General features: G+C 39.9%; 1 protein-coding gene across 1 annotated transcript in view; it reads left to right on the top strand.

Moving 5' to 3' along the window:
- tafa5l (TAFA chemokine like family member 5, like) overlaps nucleotides 1-15,099 on the top strand; it is a 423,503-nt gene extending 408,404 nt beyond the window's left edge. Inside the window, exon 5 of the mRNA XM_034171994.1 lies at nucleotides 13,775-15,099. The gene's annotated coding sequence lies outside the window, so the exon portion shown is untranslated. The remainder of the gene's footprint in view (nucleotides 1-13,774) is intronic.
- The last annotated feature ends 229 nt before the right edge of the window (nucleotides 15,100-15,328 follow it).

The following is a 15,328-nucleotide window of genomic DNA, read 5'->3' as shown; positions in this document are numbered from 1 at the left end:
GCCTCATGTCTTCTTGAATATGATGCCACAAGCTTGGTGCACATATCTTTTGGCAGTTTTGCCCATTCCTCTTTGCAGCACCTCTCAAGCTCCATCAGCATGGATGGGGAGTGTTGGTGCACAGCCATTTTCAGATCTCTCCAGAGATGTTCAATCAGATTCAGGTTTGGGCTCTGGCTGGGCAACTCAAGGACATTCACAGAGTTGTCTTGAAGCCACTCCTTTGATATTTTGGCTGTGTGCTTAGGGTCATTGTCCTGCTGAAAGATGAACCATCACCCCGGTCTGAGGTAAAGAGTGCTCTGGAGTAGATTTTCATCCAGGATGTGTCTGTACATTGCTGCATTCATCTTTCCCTCAATCCTGACAGGTTTCCCAGTTCCTGCCTCTGAAAAACATCCCCACAGCATGATGCTGCCATCACCATGCTTCACTGTAGGGATGGTGCCTGGTTTCCGCCAAACATGACACCTGGCATTTGCACCTAAGTTCAGTCTTTGTCTCATCAGACAAGATAAGTTTTTTCTCGTGCACTAAGAGTCCTTTAGGTGCCTTTTGGCAAACTCCAGGTGGGCTGCCATGTGCCTTTAACCCTCTGGGGGCCGAGGGCATTTTTTGGACAGTTCACTCGCCTGGCATAAATGTTTTATTATTGCTGTTAACAGCTCTCCCTACATCCCACAATCACGTTTTATGTCTCTTTTTTTCAGGACAACCTGTGCTTTTAGAATATATATGTTTTTGTTGTGTTTTATAAGTGTAATAAAAGTTTACAATCAGAAATAGGCAAGGAAAAAATGAAGCAAAAAATAATTTTCCACGCACATTTATTCAAAACACACAGCAAACTATAATAAACAACTGTTTTTACACTTTATAAAGGTAATTTGAGGTCTTGTGTGAAAGACTGTACAACAAAAAGGTTCAAACAGTAAACACAAATGCACATTTTGAACAATATATACACAAAATGGTCTATGTGTTTTGTTGTCCATTGATATGGTAAACAGTGCTTTATGCAGAGAAAGTTATCCAGTAACATTCACATATAAACTAGTGGTGCAATCCTGATAGTTACACACTCTTTGTTTGAGCATGTGAGATTGTCATCAGAGGGTCTCCGTTTGCTCTGCTTTCACTGATCGCTGTGCGCAATGGGCATGTCCTCTTCAGCATAAGGCAACATGACCTCTTCAAGTATTATGACATATCCAAACTGATCCATGATACCTGGTATGCGATAAATAGGCCCAACACCATAGTTGGAGAAACATGCCCATATCATGATGCTTGCACCACCATGCTTCATTGTCTTCACTGTGAACTGTGGCTTGAATTCAGAGTTTGGGGGTCGTCTCACAAACTGTCTGCGGCCCCCTGGACCCAAAAAGAACAATTTTACTCTCATCAGTCCACAAAATATTCCTCCATTTCTCTTTAGGCCAGTTGATGTGTTCTTTGGCAAATTGTAACCTCTTCTGCACATGTCTTTTATTTAACAGAGGGACTTTGCGGGGGATTCTTGCAAATAAATTAGCTTCACACAGGCATCTTCTAACTGTCACAGCACTTACAGGTAACTCCAGACTGTCTTTGATCATCCTGGAGCTGATCAATGGGTGAGCCTTTGCCATTCTGGTTATTCTTCTATCCATTTTGATGGTTGTTTTCCATTTTCTTCCATACATCTGTTTTTTTTTTTTTTTGTCCATTTTAAAGCATTGGATATCATTGTAGATGAACAGCCTATAAATTTTTGCACCTACGTGTAAGTTTCCCCCTCTCCAATCAACTTTTTAATCAAACTACGCTGTTCTTCTGAACAATGTCTTGATTCACACCTGTTTGTTCCACAAAACTGACGAACTCACTGACTGAATGCCACACTACCATTATTGCGAACACCCCCTTATCTACTTTTTAACTAATAGCCCAATTTCATAGCCTTAAGAGTGTGCATATCAAGAATGCTTGGTCTTGTTGGATTTGTGAGATTCTACTGAATATACTGGTACCTTGTTTCCCATGAAACAATAAGAAATATACTCAAAACCTGGATTACTCTTTTTAGTCACATACAGTGTTGCCACAGTTACTTTGCAAAAGTAATCCAATTACTGATTACTGATTACTCCTTGAAAAAGTAACTTAGTTACTTTACTGATTACTCAATTGTAAAAGTAACTAAGTTAGATTACTAGTTACTTTTTAGTTACTTTCCCCAGCTGCCGACAACAACCCATCAATCAATCAATCAACTTTTTTTCTTATATAGCGCCAAATCACAACAAACAGTTGCCCCAAGGCGCTCCATATTGTAAGGCAAGGCCATACAATAATTATGAAAAACCCCAACGGTCAAAACGACCCCCTATGAGCAAGCACTTGGCCACAGTGGGAAGGAAAAACTCCCTTTTAACAGGAAGAAACCTCCAGCAGAACCAGGCTCAGGGAGGGGCAGTCTTCTGCTGAGACTGGTTGGGGCTGAGGGAAAGAACCAGGAAAAGGACATGCCGAGAAGGGGGGCAGAGATCGATCACTAATGATTAAATGCAGAGTGATGCATACGGAGCAAAAAGAGAAAGAAACAGTGCATCATGGGAACCCCCCCACGGTCTACGTCTAAAGCAACATAACCAAGGGATCTTAAAAGTAGAGAGGGTATCTGTCTCCCTGATCTGAATTGGGAGCTGGTTCCACAGGAGAGGAGCCTGAAAGCTGAAGGCTCTGCCTCCCATTCTACTCTTACAAACCCTAGGAACCACAAGTAAGCCTGCAGTCTGAGAGCGAAGCGCTCTAATGGGGTAATATGGTACTACGAGGTCCCTAAGATAAGATGGGACCTGATTATTCAAAACCTTATAAGTAAGAAGAAGAATTTTAAATTCTATTCTAGCATTAACAGGAAGCCAATGAAGGGAGGCCAACACGGGTGAGATATGCTCTCTCCTGCTAGTCCCCGTCAGTACTCTAGCTGCAGCATTCTGAACCAACTGAAGGCTTTTTAGGGAACTTTTAGGACAACCTGATAATAATGAATTACAATAGTCCAGCCTAGAGGAATAAATGCATGAATTAGTTTTTCAGCATCACTCTGAGACAAGACCTTTCTGATTTTAGAGATATTGCGTAAATGCAAAAAGGCAGTCCTACATATTTGTTTAATATGCGCTTTGAATGACATATCCTGATCAAAAATGACTCCAAGATTTCTCACAGTATTACTAGAGATCAGGGAAATGCCATCCAGAGTAACGATCTGGTTAGACACCATGCTTCTAAGATTTGTGGGGCCAAGTACAATAACTTCAGTTTTATCTGAGTTTAAAAGCAGGAAATTAGAGGTCATCCATGTCTTTATGTCTGTAAGACAATCCTGCAGTTTAGCTAATTGGTGTGTATCCTCTGGCTTCATGGATAGATAAAGCTGGGTATCATCTGCGTAACAATGAAAATTTAAGCAATACCGTCTAATAATACTGCCTAAGGGAAGCATGTATAAAGTGAATAAAATTGGTCCTAGCACAGACCCTTGTGGAACTCCATAATTAACTTTAGTCTGTGAAGAAGATTCCCCATTTACATGAACAAACTGTAATCTATTAGACAATATGATTCAAACCACCGCAGCGCAGTGCCCTTAATACCTATGACATGCTCTAATCTCTGTAATAAAATTTTATGGTCAACAGTATCAAAAGCAGCACTGAGGTCCAACAGAACAAGCACAGAGATAAGTCCACTGTCCGAAGCCATAAGAAGATCATTTGTAACCTTCACTAATGCTGTTTCTGTACTATGATGAATTCTAAAACCTGACTGAAACTCTTCAAATAGACCATTCCTCTGCAGGTGATCAGTTAGCTGTTTTACAACTACCCTCTCAAGAATCTTTGAGAGAAAAGGAAGGTTGGAGATTGGCCTATAATTAGCTAAGATAGCTGGGTCAAGTGATGGCTTTTTAAGTAATGGTTTAATTACTGCCACCTTAAAGGCCTGTGGTACATAACCAACTAACAAAGATAGATTGATCATATTTAAGATTGAAGCATTAAATAATGGTAGGACTTCCTTGAGCAGCCTGGCAGGAATGGGGTCTAATAAACATGTTGATGGTTTGGATGAAGTAACTAATGAAAATAACTCAGACAGAACAATCGGAGAGAAAGAGTCTAACCAAATACCGGCATCACTGAAAGCAGCCAAAGATAACGATACATCTTTGGGATGGTTATGAGTAATTTTTTCTCTAATAGTCAAAATTTTGTTAGCAAAGAAAGTCATGAAGTCATTACTAGTTAAAGTTAATGGAATACTCAGCTCAATAGAGCTCTGACTCTTTGTCAGCCTGGCTACAGTGCTGAAAAGAAACCTGGGGTTGTTCTTATTTTCTTCAATTAGTGATGAGTAGAAAGATGTCCTAGCTTTACGGAGGGCTTTTTTATAGAGCAACAAACTCTTTTTCCAGGCTAAGTGAAGATCTTCTAAATTAGTGAGACGCCATTTCCTCTCCAACTTACGGGTTATCTGCTTTAAGCTACGAGTTTGTGAGTTATACCACGGAGTCAGACACTTCTGATTTAAAGCTCTCTTTTTCAGAGGAGCTACAGCATCCAAAGTTGTCTTCAATGAGGATGTAAAACTATTGACGAGATACTCTAACTCCCTTACAGAGTTTAGGTAGCTACTCTGCTCTGTGTTGGTATATGACATTAGAGAACATAAAGAAGGAATCATATCCTTAAACCTAGTTACAGCGCTTTCTGAAAGACTTCTAGTGTAATGAAACTTATTCCCCACTGCTGGGTAGTCCAACAGGGTAAATGTAAATGTTATTAAGAAATGATCAGACAGAAGGGAGTTTTCAGGGAATACTGTTAAGTCTTCTATTTCCATACCATAAGTCAGAACAAGATCTAAAATATGATTAAAGTGGTGCGTGGACTCATTTACTTTTTGAGCAAAGCCGATAGAGTCTAATAATAGTTTAAATGCAGTGTTGAGGCTGTCATTCTCAGCATCTGTGTGGATGTTAAAATCGCCCACTATAATTATCTTATCTGAGCTAAGCACTAAGTCAGACAAAAGGTCTGAAAATTCACAGAGAAACTCACAGTAACGACCAGGTGGACGATAGATAATAACAAATAAAACTGGTTTTTGGGACTTCCAATTTGGATGGACAAGACTAAGAGACAAGCTTTCAAATGAATTAAAGCTCTGTCTAGGTTTTTGATTAATTAATAGGCTGGAATGGAAGATTGCTGCTAATCCTCCACCCCGGCCCGTGCTACGAGCATTCTGACAGTTAGTGTGACTCGGGGGTGTTGACTCATTTAAACTAACATATTCATCCTGCTGTAACCAGGTTTCTGTTAGGCAGAATAAATCAATACGTTGATCAATTATTATATCATTTACCAACAGGGACTTAGAAGAGAGAGACCTAATGTTTAATAGACCACATTTAACTGTATTAGTCTGTGGTGCAATTGAAGGTGCTATATTATTTTTTCTTTTTGAATTTTTATGCTTAAATAGATTTTGCTGGTTATTGGTGGTCTGGGAGCAGGCACCGTCTCTACGGGGATGGGGTAATGAGGGGATGGCAGGGGGAGAGAAGCTGCAGAGAGGTGTATAAGACCACAGCTCTGCCTCTTGGTCCCAACGCTAGACAGTCACAGTTTGGAGGATCCAAAAAAATTGGCCAGATTTCTAGAAATGAGAGCTGCTCCCTCTAAAGTGGGATGGATGCCGTCTCTCCTAACAAGACCAGGTTTTCCCCAGAAGCTTTGCCAATTATCAATGAAGCCCACCTCATTTTTTGGACACCACTCAGACAGCCAGCAATTCAAGGAGAACATGCGGCTAAACATGTCACTCCCGGTCTGATTGGGGAGGGGCCCAGAGAAAACAACAGAGTCCGACATTGTTTTTGCAAAGTTACACACCGATTTAATGTTAATTTTAGTGACCTCCGATTGGCGTAACCGAGTGTCATTACTGCCGACGTGAATTACAATCTTACCAAATTTACGCTTAGCCTTAGCCAGCAATTTCAAATGTCCTTCGATGTCGCCTGCTCTGGCCCCCGGAAGACAATTGACAATGGTTGCTGGTGTCGCTAACTTCACATTTCTCAAAACAGAGTCGCCAATAACCAGAGTTTGATCCTCGGCGAGTGTATCGTCGAGTGGGGAAAAACGGTTAGAGATGTGAACGGGTTGACGGTGTACACGGGGCTTCTGTTTAGGGCTACGCTTCCTCCTCACAGTCACCCAGTCGGCCTGCTTTCCCGACTGCCCGGGATCTGCCAGGGGGGAACTAACGGCGGCTAAGCTACCTTGGTCCGCACCGACTACAGGGGCCTGGCTAGCTGTAGAATTTTCCACGGTGCGGAGCCGAGCCTCCAATTCGCCCAGCCTGGCCTCCAAAGCTACGAATAAGCTGCACTTATTACAAGTACCGTTACTGCTAAAGGAGGCCGAGGAATAACTAAACATTTCACACCCAGAGCAGAAAAGTGCGGGAGAGACAGGAGAAGCCGCCATGCTAAATCGGCTAAGAGCTAGTAGCTGCACTAAGCTAGTGGATTCCCAAAAACACACAAAGTGAATAATGTGCAAATAATCCAGAGGTGATTCAGCAGAAGGAGTGCCCCAATCAAGGCACCAAACAGGCCATGAAGCAGCACAGGCAACGCACGACAACAGCGAACGCACGACAACGGTGCTAAAATAAAATAAAAATAAAAAAAAAATAAAAACGAAAGCGCTAGCAAGCTAGTTAGCTTGCCAACGCTAATGAAAGTTAGCTGATAAAAGTGCTCCGTCGCGATGTTTCGACCATTAAAGGTCTTCCTTAGGCGTTGGAGCACAGTAAAAAAGTTAAAAAAAGTAAAAAGGTAAAAAAGTAAAAAAGTCTTGAAAAAGACTGTTAGTTCAAGTCCAAAGCAGCAGGTAGCAGTCTCTGTGTAAACAGTCCCAACAGAGAGCCAAAATTCTGATGCAATCTCACTCCGAAGATTATCCAGGTAGTGGACCCAGAATCCTTTGCGATCTGTAACCCATGTCAACATGACAATGATACCTGTTTTGCCAAAACTCACTTTATAGTCACCCTTTCTTGACTTCAATGAAAATAAATAGTTGTTTTATAAAAAGTAAAATAAAGACCTCTTTCTTGACCTCATATTTAACTGTTGACAGCACTGTAACAGTAAAACTTGCAATTTCAAACCTACATTGTTTATAAATGTAACTATTAAATTCTAACATTTAAATTCTCTCTAAACATTTTACTTGTCGAAATTATTATTATTTTAAGCAATATTAGTAGTTGTAGTAAAAAACGGCTTCAAAACTGGACCTTTAATCTAGGGGTGTTGTGGGGGAGGGGGGCACATCCTTGCCCCACGCCCCCATTCCATCTGGATTCGCCCCTGCTTTGGCGTTTCAGCACAAAGAATGGATAACATTTATTTATGCAGAAAACAGGACCAGATTTATAGGTAAGAAAGTTTTATTGCATTTTCACATCATGTGGTCCTCAGAAAGAGTTTAGGTGCATTTGAGTGGAAAATAGTGTTAGTTGTTGACGCGTCGCGGAGGATCAGCTGTTTTTAACGAGACGATACAGAGCGGCTCAGCTCAGAATTCTAAATAAACGAGGAAAAAAGTATAAAAATGTCTTTGTAAAGCTCAGTGCAGGTGTGCTGATCACCGCACTTTAAGAGGTGAGGACGAGTCGAGCAGCTGCAAAAAACCGTGGATGAAAAGCTCACAGCTCACTGAAAGTGGGCAGTTCAGTCGAACCCTGACCTCCTGCCCACAGACCAAGTTTAATGCTGCTGTTGACCCACAATGAAAAATAATAGTAACGCACAGTGACATGGAGAAGTAACTTTAATCTGATTACTGATTTGGAAAGATTAACGCGTTAGATTACTCGTTACTAAAAAAAGTGGTCAGATTAGATTACTAAGTAACGCGTTACCGGCATCACTGGTCACATATCACTACTATTATTCTGAACACTACTGTGTGTGTATATACATATATATGCTCATAAGTTTACATACCCTATGTTATCATTCAAATTCTCTGAATGATAACACAAAAACTGTTGTTTCACTCATGGTTTGTGGTTGTTTGAAGTCATTTATTGTCAAATAGCACTGTTTATAGCATTGGACTTGAGACCAGAGGATCCTTGGTTCAAATCCCAGCCTGACCGGAAATCACTAAGAGCTCTTGGGCAAGGTCCTTAATCCTCTAGTTGCTCCCGGTGTGTAGTGAGCACCTTGTATGGCAGCACCCTGACATCGGAGTGAATGTGAGGCATTATTGTAAAGTGCTTTGAGCGCCTGTTACAGATGGAAGGTGCTATATAAATCCAGTCCATTCACTCTTTTTTAAATCATAATGACAAGAGAAACTACCCAAATGCCCCTGATCAAAGGTTTACATATGCTGGTGATTTTGGCCTGATAAAATTCACACAAGTTGACATAGACAGGTTTGAGTGACTACTAAAGGTAATCATCCTCACCTGCAATCTATTTGCTTGTAATCTGTGTGTGTGTATAAAAGGTCAGTGAGTTTCTGGACTCCTGACAGACCGTTGCATTTTTCATCCAGTGCTGCACTGACATTCCTGGTTTCTGAGTCATGGGGATAACAAATGTATTGTCAAAGGATCTGTGGGAAAAGGTAACTGAACTGTATAAAACAGGAAAGGGATATAAAAAGATATCCATGGACCTAAGAATGCCATTCAGCAGTGTTCAAACTCCAATTAAGAAGTGGAAAATGAGAGAACCATGGTCATGTACACCAACAAAAAGTTTTTACAAAATCTCCCAGGAAAATTGTTTAGGATGCAAAGAAAAACCCATAAATAACTTCAGCTGAAATACATGACTCTGTAAAAAAAAAGTGGTGTGACTGTTTCAAGATGCACAATAAGGAGGCACTTGAAGAAAAATGAGACACATGGTTGAGTCGCCAGAAGAAAGCCATTACTATGCAAATGTCACAAAGTATCCTGCTTACAATACGCAAAACAGCACAGTGCACCAAGTCATTTAGAATGATGAGACCAAAATTTAACTTTTTGACCACAACCATAAATATTACATTTGGAGAGGAGGCAACAAGGCAGATGATGAAAGGTACACCCTTCCTACTGTGAAGCATGGAAGTGGATCGCTGATATGTTTTGTGGATGTGTGAGCTACAAAGGCAAAGGAAACTTGGTCAAAATTGATGGTAGGATGCATGCAGCACATTAACAGAAAATATTGGAGGAAAATGTGCACTCATCAGCCCAGAAGCTGCGCAAGGGACCATTCAATTCAATTAATTTATATAGCACCAAATCACAACAAAGCTGCCTCAAGCCTCTCCACACAAGAAATGGCTAACCTCTAGAGCAGTGGTCTCCAAACTATTCCAGAAAGGGCTGAGAGGGTGCAGGTTTTCTTTGCAGCCACTGACTCCAGCAGGTGATTTCACTGATTAACATCACTTTGAGCAGGTGGGATGAGTTCATAATTGAAATCACCTGCTGGAGTCAGTGGCTGCAAAGAAAACCTGCACCCTCTCTGCCCTTTCTGGAATAGTTTGGAGACCACTGCTCTAGAGCAAATGCACAGGCAACAGTGGTAAGGAAAAACTCCCTCTGATGATATTGAGGAAGAAACCTCAATCAGACCAGACTCAAAAGGGTGACTCACTTCTTACACCATTCTAACCGTTACAGAGTTTTTACAAAGGTGAAGAAACAGAAAACAAGAAATCAAAACAACATGACATAAAAGAATAAGTATTTGATGAGAAGTCCATGCAGGCGGTTATGCCACAGGCAAGGGTCATCCAGCAGTCCTCATGCCATCAGTGGGTTTGTTCCCATGGCAATGTCCATTCCAAACACACACTGCAGTGTGCAGTCTGTCAGTGTCGCATTCTGTCTTCAGTGGCCATCCCACTATCCGTACCTTTGGCAGAGAGAAAAAGAGCAGAATCAGATGCACTTGAACGTTCCAAGATAACAACAATCCAAAACACAAGTCATTGGCTACAGCAGAATAAAGTGAATGTTCTGGAGTGGCCATCTCAGTGTCCTGTCCTTCATATCATTGAGCCACTCTGGGAAAATCTATTACATGCAGTTCATGTAAGACAGTCCAGGAATTTACAGGAACTGGAGGCTTTTTGCCAACAAGAATGGGCAGATTTACAGATTTACCATCAGTGAAAGTGGTTAATGGGCTTGGTTTCAGTTCAGAAGGTTCCGTGTTCAAATCCCACCCCTGCCACATTTCTCCATGTAATCAAATCAAATCAATTTTATTTATATAGTGCCAAATCACAACAACAGTTGCCCCAAGGCGCTTTATAATGCAAGGCAAAAGCCATACAATAATTACAGAAAAACCCCAACGGTCAAAACGACCCCCTATGAGCAAGCACTTGGCGACAGTGGGAAGGAAAAACTCCCTTATAACAGGAAGAAACCTCCAGCAGAACCAGGCTCAGGGAGGGGTAGTCTTCTGCTGGGACTGGTTGGGGCTGAGGGGAGAGAATCAGAAAAAGACATGCTGTGGAAGACAGCAGAGATCAATCACTAATCATTAAATGCAGAGAGGTGCATACAGAGCAAAAAGAGAAAGAAACACTCAGTGCATCATGGGAACCCCCCCAGCAGTCTAAGTCTATATTAGCATAACTAAGGGATGGTTCAGGGTCACCTGATCCAGGCCTAACTATAAGCTTTAGCAAAAAGGAAAGTTTTAAGCCTAATCTTAAAAGTAGAGAGGGTGTCTGTCTCCCTGATCCGAATTGGGAGCTGGTTCCACAGGAGAGGAGCCTGAAAGCTGAAGGCTCTGCCTCCCATTCTACTCTTACAAACCCTAGGAACTACAAGTAAGCCTGCTGTCTGAGAGCGAAGCACTCTATTGGGGTGATATGGTACTATGAGGTCCCTAAGATAAGAAGGGACCTGATTATTCAAAACCTTATAAGTAAGAAGAAGAATTTTAAATTCTATTATATTAACTGAAGGCTTTTCAGGGAACTTTTAGGACAATCTGATAATAATGAATTACAATAGTCCAGCCTAGAGGAAATGCATGAATTAGTTTTTCAGCATTACTCTGAGACAAGACCTTTCTAATTTTAGAGATATTGCGTAAATACAAAAAAGCAGTCTTACATATTTGTTTAATATGTGCTTTGAATGACATATCCTGATCAAAAATGACTCCAAGATTTCTCACAGTATTACTAGAGGTCAGGGTAATGCAATCCAGAGTAAGGATCTGGTTAGACACCATGTTTCTAAGATTTGTGGGGCCAAGTACAATAACTTCAGTTTTATCTGAGTTTAAAAGCAGGAAATTAGAGGTCATCCATGTCCTTATGTCTGTAAGACAATCCTGCAGTTTAGCTAATTGGTGTGTGTCCTCTGGCTTCATGGATAGATAAAGCTGGGTATCATCTGCATAACAATGAAAATTTTAGCAATGCCATCTAATAATATTGCCTAAGGGAAGCATGTATAAAGTGAATAAAATTGGTCCTAGCACAGAACCTTGTGGAACTCCATAATTAACCTTAGTCTGTGAAGAAGATTCCCCATTTACATGAACAAATTGTAATCTATTAGATAAATATGATTCAAACCACCGCAGCGCAGTGCCTTTAATACCTATGGCATGCTCTAATCTCTGTAATAAAATTTTATGGTCAACAGTATCAAAAGCAGCACTGAGGTCTAACAGAACAAGCACAGAGATGAGTCCACTGTCTGAGGCCATAAGAAGATCATTTGTAACCTTCACTAATGCTGTTTCTGTACTATGATGAATTCTAAAACCTGACTGAAACTCTTCAAATAGACTGTTCCTCTGCAGATGATCAGTTAGCTGTTTTACAACTACCCTTTCAAGAATTTTTGAGAGAAAAGGAAGGTTGGAGATTGGCCTATAATTAGCTAAGATAGCTGGGTCAAGTGATGGCTTTTTAAGTAATGGTTTAATTACTGCTACCTTAAAAGCCTGTGGTACATAGCCAACTAATAAAGATAGATTGATCATATTTAAGATCGAAGCATTAAATAATGGTAGGGCTTCCTTGAGCAGCCTGGTAGGAATGGGGTCTAATAGACATGTTGATGGTTTGGATGAAGTAACTAATGAAAATAACTCAGACAGAACAATCGGAGAGAAAGAGTCTAACCAAATACCGGCATCACTGAAAGCAGCCAAAGATAACGATATGTCTTTGGGATGGTTATGAGTAATTTTTTCTCTAATAGTTAAAATTTTATTAGCAAAGAAAGTCATGAAGTCATTACTAGTTAAAGTTAAAGGAATACTCGGCTCAATAGAGCTCTGACTCTTTGTCAGCCTGGCTACCGTGCTGAAAAGAAACCTGGGGTTGTTCTTATTTTCTTCAATTAGTGTTGAGTAGTAAGATGTCCTAGCTTTATGGAGGGCTTTTTTATAGAGCAACAGACTCTTTTTCCAGGCTAAGTGAAGATCTTCTAAATTAGTGAGATGACATTTCCTCTCCAACTTACGGGTTATCTGCTTTAAGCTGCGAGTTTGTGAGTTATACCACGGAGTCAGGCACTTCTGATTTAAAGCTCTCTTTTTCAGAGGAGCTACAGCATCCAAAGTTGTCTTCAATGAGGATGTAAAACTATTGACGAGATACTCTATCTCACTTACAGAGTTTAGGTAGCTACTCTGCACTGTGTTGGTATATGGCATTAGGGAACATGAAGGAAACATATCCTTAAACCTAGTTACAGCACTTTCTGAAAGACTTCTAGTGTAATGAAACTTATTCCCCACTGCTGGGTAGTCCATCAGAGTAAATGTAAATGTTATTAAGAAATGATCAGACAGAAGGGAGTTTTCAGGGAATACTGTTAAGTCTTCTATTTCCATACCATAAGTCAGAACAAGATCTAAGATATGATTAAAGTGGTGGGTGGACTCATTTACATTTTGAGCAAAGCCAATTGAGTCTAATAATAGATTATATGCAGTGTTGAGGCTGTCATTCTCAGCATCTGTGTGGATGTTAAAATCGCCCACTATAATTATCTTATCTGAGCTAAGCACTAAGTCACACAAAAGGTCTGAAAATTCACAGAGAAACTCACAGTAACGACCAGGTGGACGATAGATAATAACAAATAAAACTGGTATATTTGTCCACCTTGGATTTGCTGTGGCGACCCCGAGTGCAAACAAGGGAGCAGCCGAAGGGACTTACTATCACAATTACCACAAAAGATTCCAAGCTATCATTGATGGTAACTGGGCAGTACACGGTATTAAGAACTAGGGTATGTAAACTTTTGGTCAGGCTCATTTGGGTAGTTTGTGTTGTCATTATGGTTTAAAAAGAGTAAACCCAGCTGTTTGATAATGAATAGCTTCACCCAACCACTAACCATGAATGAAACAAAAGTTTTTGTGTTATCATTCATATTCTCTGAAAAATGGTCCAAAAAAAAAAAAAATTGTGCCAGGGTATGTAAACATATGTGCACAACTACATATATATATATATATATATATATATATATATATATATATATATATATATATATATATATATATATATATATATATATATATATATATATATATATATATATATATATATATATTTCCCTATGGACAATTACCCTGCTCTGCCCTGATTTAATTACTTGTTTTTTAATCTGCCTGTTTTTTTCTTCTTCTCTCACTTAACAGGTTCTTTGACATCTGTGCTACAAACAGGACAATCGAACATTGTGTTCGGTTATCGACAAGACACTGAAATGACAAAGAAGAGCACAATTTTGTGCGAATGAAAATAAATCAAAAAAACCTTATCAGAACCTTTCCAAAAACCCTAGTGAAAGACTCACAGCTCTTTATTTTATCGAGACATTTCTTAGGACTGTAAAATGAGCAGCATGGTACACCGCTGGCACTGATCCTTTGCCTTGACCAAATTCACAAACAGAGAAAAATTCCCGACAAGAAACATTTATCACCAGGATGGTGGAACACTCACAGATGCACTGAGCATTTTTTTTTGTTTTGACAGGCACCATTAGGTCATCTACTCCATGAGGTGTTTTTGTAGCACTATAGAGTTTTTTTTTTTTACGTCAGTGGCTAACCATCATCGTCTATCACCATTGTGGAGTCATCCAGGGTACAGTTCTGGCCAAGTTTCTTTAATGACACCGCTCGCTGCTGCAGACTCCTGACTGTGATGAGGCTGAGTCACACCAAATTATCCACTGGCTTCTTGCCTGATGATTCTTGTTTGGTTGATGTAACGTCATGAGGCTTCCAAAATCTCTGCAGACATTGTGAAAAAGCATGAACAATTCAAGACCAGAGGACTGACTGATTTCTTCAGTGGATGAATGTCCTGATGGTGATATATGGACATCGATCAGATGATGTAGCTGATAACTTATGTTTTCATGTAGTGCCAACATAGACTAAATGAGTACATTCTGTGGAAGAAGCTCACACATCTTGTGCACACCAGCGGGAGCATTTAGAAGATGTGGACCTCCAACTCATTTTAATAATTAATTCTGTGTATTTGTGCAAGTTCACATCAACTGATCTGCTGTGTGTGTGTGTGTGTGTGTGTGTAGGAGTGATCGGTATTCTATCTGTCTCCATCCATTCACATTCAGCGATACACTGTGATATGTCTTATTTGATGAATTATTTACAATCTTGTATACTTTGGGGACCCACCCAGTTCAGAGCTCACCATCTGACAAAATGAAACATTAGTGATTTTACAGATGCTGGATCTTATTTGAATCTACAGAGATGAAACATGGGTTACAGTCTTTATTGTTGGAATTGGGAGAAGGTCTGAAGTATTTCAACACAAAGTCTATAATTAGAATCAATTCATGTGTAATTAATTGTATTTCAGAATTCTTGCTTATATTTTGATATGGCAAGCAGGAAGTGCTATTTGCTGATTTCAGATGCTTGATATATTTGAAATTATGTATATATTAAAACATTGTACTTTATTTCATGTGGGTGTCATCAGATGAAAAAAACAGGAGCACAAGAATCACCATTTTTACGAGAACAGTGCAAGAGGAAGACACAATATCAGCGACATGAGACGAGTCAACAGCTCCCAAAGTTTTTTCTTCAGGACCCATTAATTAAGTCTACCCCCCCTTAAAAAATAGTTTCATGTTGTTGAGCCTAAATAATTTAAACTATGTAAATTTACTGTAGTAATATTATTAAGTAAAACAAATGAAAAACAAC

The sequence above is a fragment of the Thalassophryne amazonica genome, chromosome 6 (assembly GCF_902500255.1).
Source record: "Thalassophryne amazonica chromosome 6, fThaAma1.1, whole genome shotgun sequence".
NCBI classification, from domain to species: domain Eukaryota; kingdom Metazoa; phylum Chordata; class Actinopteri; order Batrachoidiformes; family Batrachoididae; genus Thalassophryne; species Thalassophryne amazonica.
Note: the sequence above shows the minus strand (reverse complement) of the source record. Positions and strands in the feature narration are given on the sequence as shown.